The sequence below is a fragment of the Furipterus horrens genome, unplaced genomic scaffold, assembly GCF_987537825.1.
Source record: "Furipterus horrens unplaced genomic scaffold, mFurHor1.1.pri manual_scaffold_7, whole genome shotgun sequence".
Taxonomy (NCBI): domain Eukaryota; kingdom Metazoa; phylum Chordata; class Mammalia; order Chiroptera; family Furipteridae; genus Furipterus; species Furipterus horrens.
The window spans coordinates 109,148,772-109,154,932 of NW_028327177.1; positions in this window are offsets into that span (position 1 = coordinate 109,148,772).

Below are 6,161 nucleotides of genomic sequence, written 5' to 3' on the forward strand. Positions count from 1 at the left end.
ATCTTTAAAAAGAAGAGACATGAGGAGAAACTTGCTTTATCAAATAATAAAATTTAAAACCATAGTAATAAAACCAGTCTGTTATTGTTCTACAGACAGATTATGAAATTGAGATCCAAGACCGGCCCATTATTGTACAACTTACATGATAAAATGACATTATAAGTCAAAGAAAATATTGTTTAATAACAGTGTTGATAAAACAGGACCCCAAGAAAAATAAAGTTGGATTCCTATCTAATATCGCTTTATTCCAAATGGATAAAAGATCTAAATGTGTAAGATAAATATATAAAATTACCAAAATAAAATGTAAGCTATTGCTGTAACATAGAGGTAGGAAAAACAATTCTTAAATAATACTTCAAAAGCACAAACTCCATAGCAAAAATTATATGAATTTTTATAATAATTTGATCACATCAAAATCATTTTTCAATTCAATGAAAGACATTTTTGAAAGAGTTAATAGATAAGAGAATAAAAGAACATTTGTGGCATTTAATATCAGCAAGGAATTCATTATTTAAGATGTACGAAGAACTCCTATAAATCAAAAATACAGAGATAGCAACCCCAAATTAAAAATGTTCAAAGGATATGATTTATAGAAAAGGAAACTCAAAAGGCTAATAAGCATATGAAGAGATGCTCAAACTCATTAGTAGCCAGATAAATGCTAATTAACAAAGAGCCATTTCTTTATAGTTATTAGATTGTTAACATTCAAAAACTGGCTAATGGCAAATGCTGGAGGGAATGTGGGGTATGGAAATTTCCATGTACTGCTGGTATGAGTGGTGCAGCCGTTCTGAAATGGTCCAGTGAGTACTTAGTCAAATTAGGTATACAAATTCCTATGACCCAGCTATACTGCTCCTTCTGTATATATCCCAAGAAATCCTCATACAGTTCAAGGGCACAAGGATAAGGGTGTTGAGTTATTTCAGGTTGCAGGGGGTTGAAAGAGTGGCTGGGCAAATCATAATGGATGTACATCGTGGTGCATGCACTAGTCAGCAGTTGATTGCAATGGATCAGATGTCTACATGGCCACAAGGAGAAACTGCGGAGCCCAATAAAATAAAAAAATAAAAATAAAAGAGAGAGAATGAAATATATAACACTATTGAGGTAAATTTAAAATACATGCACACAGAAAAACAATATGCCCTTTGCAAAAGGATATGCATTAAATACTTCAGGGTGAAAGGAAAGGAGAATGGGAGTAGGGGATGAAGAATAAAAAAGTAAAAAACAGAGGGACCTTGCATGGACCACGATCATTATGGGCCACACACTGATAAAGAGGACTAACTCAACCCTCTGCACCCACAGCTTTAAACTGGTTGTAGGGTTTGCTTTTCAGGGGAAGGAGAACAACTATCCAGAAGAAAGAATGTGGACTGTGAGATCACTTGAATAATGAGGACCTAGAGTGAACCAAGTAATTACAAAGGAAATGTTTTCTTTCTTGATTTTTTTTTTTAATTGAAGTTCACAGAAGCCAAATGACTTGGCCAAGGTCACAGTTTGGTAGGTGCAGTGCCAGGTGAGACTCAGTATCAAAATGTGCCCTGGCCCAAGCCAACATGGTCCCTCACCTGGACTGCTGCTTTTGCCTCCTCACTGCCCTGCCTGCTCCCACCCATGCCTCTCGGGTCTCCTCCACACAGCAGCCAGAAAAGCCCTGTAGAAATGTAAGGTAAATCTTGTCACTCCCTGCCTCAAAACCCTTCAAGGCTGTCCCAGTTCCATGTCATTCAGAATGAAATCCAAAGCGCCTATGAGTCCTACAAGCGTCCCAATGGCCTGGCCCCTGGTTACCTTCCCAGTGCATCTCTGATCACTCTCCATCTGGTTCTTTCAGCTCAGTCATATTGACCTCCTTGCTATTTCTTAAACACTCCCAGGACATTCCAACCTCAGGTCTTGGCACTAGGCTTTCCCCCAGTTCTCATATGATATTATTCATCACTTCAAGCAAGACTCTGTTCAAATGTTACCTGCTAAGAAAGGCCTTCCCTGACACCTTATCATTGAGGAGCCACCTGGCACATCATTTATTCCACTTTGTTTCTAACACTTATCCCTTCCTGACAGCACATTATATTTTTGTCTCCCTCCTTAGAATGAGGGCAGAATACTCTTCTGAGTCACATGCTCTGCACGAACCCTGCCCCATGATGAGTCATCTTCCAATGTCTGAGCCCAGACCCATGTTCTTCCCAATATGATATTATCAATGGCTCCCAAACAGAATTGGAAGGAAATATGGAGAAAATGGGAACAGCAATGAAGGTCAAAAGTGGCCCTCTACTAGGAATCAGCATTGAAGAGAGAAAAATCCCAGAATCAAATGAGGCTGAACAAAGTTGGGGCAGGAAGAAAAAATGGCAAGCACTTAGATTTTAGGGTTTTAGCCTCTCTGACATTTCTGTTTCTGCTTTCAGAAAAGATGAAAACCAAATTGACCAACCAGTCCTCCCTCTCCCACAGCAGCCAATGCCTGAACCCATTTCAGAAGAGAAAGACTTCACAACCGCCTTATAAAATCCCTTTCCCATGTCTAATAACAATAAGAAATCCAACCTTGTGATGGGCAGATATTTCTTTTATTGTAATATAATCCCATCTCCTCAAAGAAATGTGCTATGTAATTGAGAAATAAATAAGAGGGTAAAGTGCTATGGAAATCTAACATCATTTACACAACTCAAATAAGAAATTTCCCATGGATTGTAATTATGTCTCTCTTGCTAATCCCAGCTAGCTTTCAGAATCTAGCTCTTAGGGCTGATCTTGGCAATCAGCTTCCATAAAAAATGCCACTAACCACATGTCTCTCCTAAGAGACACTATTGACAGGACCATTAAGAAGAGAGATTCCTTAATGAGAGGAGAGGAAAGTCTTTTTTTGAACAACTCATTGTCTTTCTGCTAAAAGAATATCCACTATTCATTTTTACCCCCCACTAAATGATATTCTAAGGAGCACTGGAAGAACTCTGGTCTGACTACAAAACCCATTCTCGCCTGCAAAAGGAGACCCAGCTATTCTCCCTCCAGCACCACCTAAAATGCCATCCTTGGGGATTCATTCCTTTAAGTTAAGCATTGTCCTCCTCAGGTTCTGCTCCTAAAATATCAGCCTCTGAAGATGAGAGTGTTCTAATGTCTCTGCACAATGGGCATTTGCTGCTTTTTGCTGCATGTATTCTTCTGGTAACTGCATCCCTTCCATACATATAAACCAGTTTTCTTGTAGTATCAGTTTTTGCTATAATAATGCTGTATAGCAATCAATCACAATATTTAGTGTGCACAGAAATAAGCATTCATTGTTCATACGTCTGGGATCAGCTGTGGGTTTATCTTGTCTGGGATTGTTCATACTTCTGGGGGTCACTTGGCTTTTGCTAATCTGGGCTGTCCTCTGCAAGGGCAACTGGAGTGATTTGATCCTGTTCCATGTATCTGTCATACGCCTGGATGTGTTCTCATGTTGGTGAGAGAAGTGCAAGAGAGCATGGAAAACATACATGGTCTTTGAAGCCTACACTCAGAAGTGGCGCAATCTCACCAACTATCAAAAAAATGCAAACTTAAAACAATACAAGGTACCTTTTACACTTAGCAAACTGGGAAGATAACATTAATGTTTTTATCACAGTGTTGGTGAAATGGAATTGAATGTTCTCATCCTTGATAGAGATCAACCAGTGAATTTCCTCATATGGTGATTTGGCAAATGTGCACCTTTGACCTGGACATAATACTTCTGGGGGTTTTCCCTAAGCAAGCAGAGACATTTACAAAGATGGGTGGGCATACAAGTTCATCTAGTACAATTAGCAAAAATGGAGATAGGCTAAATGTCCAACATTAGGACATGGATGAAGAAAAGTATAGTCCTTCCATGCAATGGAATATTATGTCCCCTCATATATCATCATACTACATATCCACACCTATGTGGCAAGAAATATTTACTCTACAGTTAGGTGAATGTCACATGTCATATGAGTCTACTATTGTCAAGAAACCACACATATATGTAGAAATATATTCACTGGGAAAAAGGTTTAAATGAAAATACCAGAATGCTAATTGCAATTATCTATCTCTGGGTGGAGAATTATAAGATATTTTATTTCTTTTTGCCTGTCTATATTTTCTTATTTTTCTACAGTAGACTTATATTATTCATTTACTCATTTCAAATTTATTAAAATGTATCCAGTTATCCATTCTGCTGAAAGTCTCTCTAGCTCACAACTTTTTCAAAACTGTTTTGCCCACAGCGCACTCTAAAGCCCTCATGCCCCTTGGCACTAATCGCCAAGGCTGGCATCATAACCATAAACCTCTCTGGTTTCCTTACTGCAGTGAGTTGCTTAGAATCCTGTAACTAATTCCTGGGTGAGAACCACGGAGCCCCAGTGGCCCTGGTTCCCTAGCGCCCCCTGGAGTGAGCAGCTGCTGTTCCATTCCCAGCTGCAGGAAACTAATTGGGCTCCTTGGAACAAGAAGCACAGTGCACCAGGTTAGGAGTGCCTCCCTCTCAAGGACCCCAGCTACTGACTGTACCTTGGGAACAACTCTCTACAGAATGCACTAAGGAGCTCATTACTCAAAGGTGCCCCGTGGTAAACCATTTGTAAAGCAAGCTAGTTGTTTGTAGAGTGAGTAATCACTCTAGCATTTGAGTTGCACTCACAAGGAATGTTTACAGCATATTGCAAACATCATTCACTTTAACATTGTGTTTTTCAATCCTTCATTTTCAGAGTAAAACATTCCTTCATCTTTCTCTGGTTCATAAAACATTCCTTGATCTTTCTCTGGTCCAAAACTTATATACACTTGAAAAAATGTATCTGATTAGCAAATAATGTTTCTCAATTTGTATTCCAATGTCTGGATTGGCTTTGATTTGGCCTTAAAGATTTGGCGGACCTTCTTAGACTGCACGGTGCTAGAATGAGCTCAGGGCAAAGATGAAATCTGAGGGTCAGATGATCTTCACTGAGGTGTGCCTCGGGGGTGACTGGAAATGGGCTCCATAGCCCCCAAAACCTCTTTCCTCCCTCCTCCTTCTGTCCCTGTATGTCTGAATCCATTTGGGCTAGTGTAATAAAAATACCACATACTGGGTGGCTCAAACAACACACTTTTAATTTTAACAGTTCTCAAGGCTGGGAAGTCCATGATCAAGGCAGAATCCATGTCTGGGAAGAGAGCCTATTTTCTCACTGATAGCCATGTTCACACCATAACCTCTCATGATGAAAGGAGAAAGGGATCTCTTTGGGGTCTCTTCATAAGGGCACTAATCCCATTCATGATGGCTTAGCCCTCATGACCTAATCTCCTCCTTAAGGCCCCACCTCTTAATATAATCACATTGGATATTAGGTTTCAATATATGAATAGGGGTGGGGCACACAAACATTCAGTCTGTAGCATTGGGGATTGTCCAGTTCACCTTGTAATTCTGCCTATTTTTAGACCATGTTATTAGGAGAGTAAGGTCATAATTATATCTTGATGAATTATACTATTTGTCATGCAATGTCTTAGTGCTTTTCACTTTAAAATCTATTTCATCTACTAGAACAGTTTTCTTTGGGTCAGCATTTGCAAAATAGGCTTTTCCATCCTTTATTTTTAACCTTTTCATATTAATTTTATTTGTGATTCTTATAAGCAGCAAATTAATGGATTTCAAAACTTTGTTCTAATTTTTAGTCAACATGATAGTCTCTGTATTTTAATAGGTTAGGTGGAATATGTTTACAGTTGGGTTGCTAATAAATTTTTATTGTTTAGCATGTTTTTACTACCATTTTTTCTCTTGTCCAAACTTCTCTTTTTCCAATGATTTGATTATGTTTTGCTTCTCTTAACCTCCCTTTTTCCTTTGTTGGTTTGATGGTTATAATATCTATTTCCATTATTTTAGTGGTTGCTCAAAAAATGTAATACAATATCTTTAACTGTGTATATTTTCTAACAAAGTCTGAAGTTTGGCAGTATCATACCCTACTTTCTCCCTCAACCACATGAATTTATCTTTACTGTTTGATACTGGTTAGAATTTCAGTTCTACCTTTGTTGAGCAGGTGGGAGAGAGGAAAGAATTAGGGGGATGGAGGGTA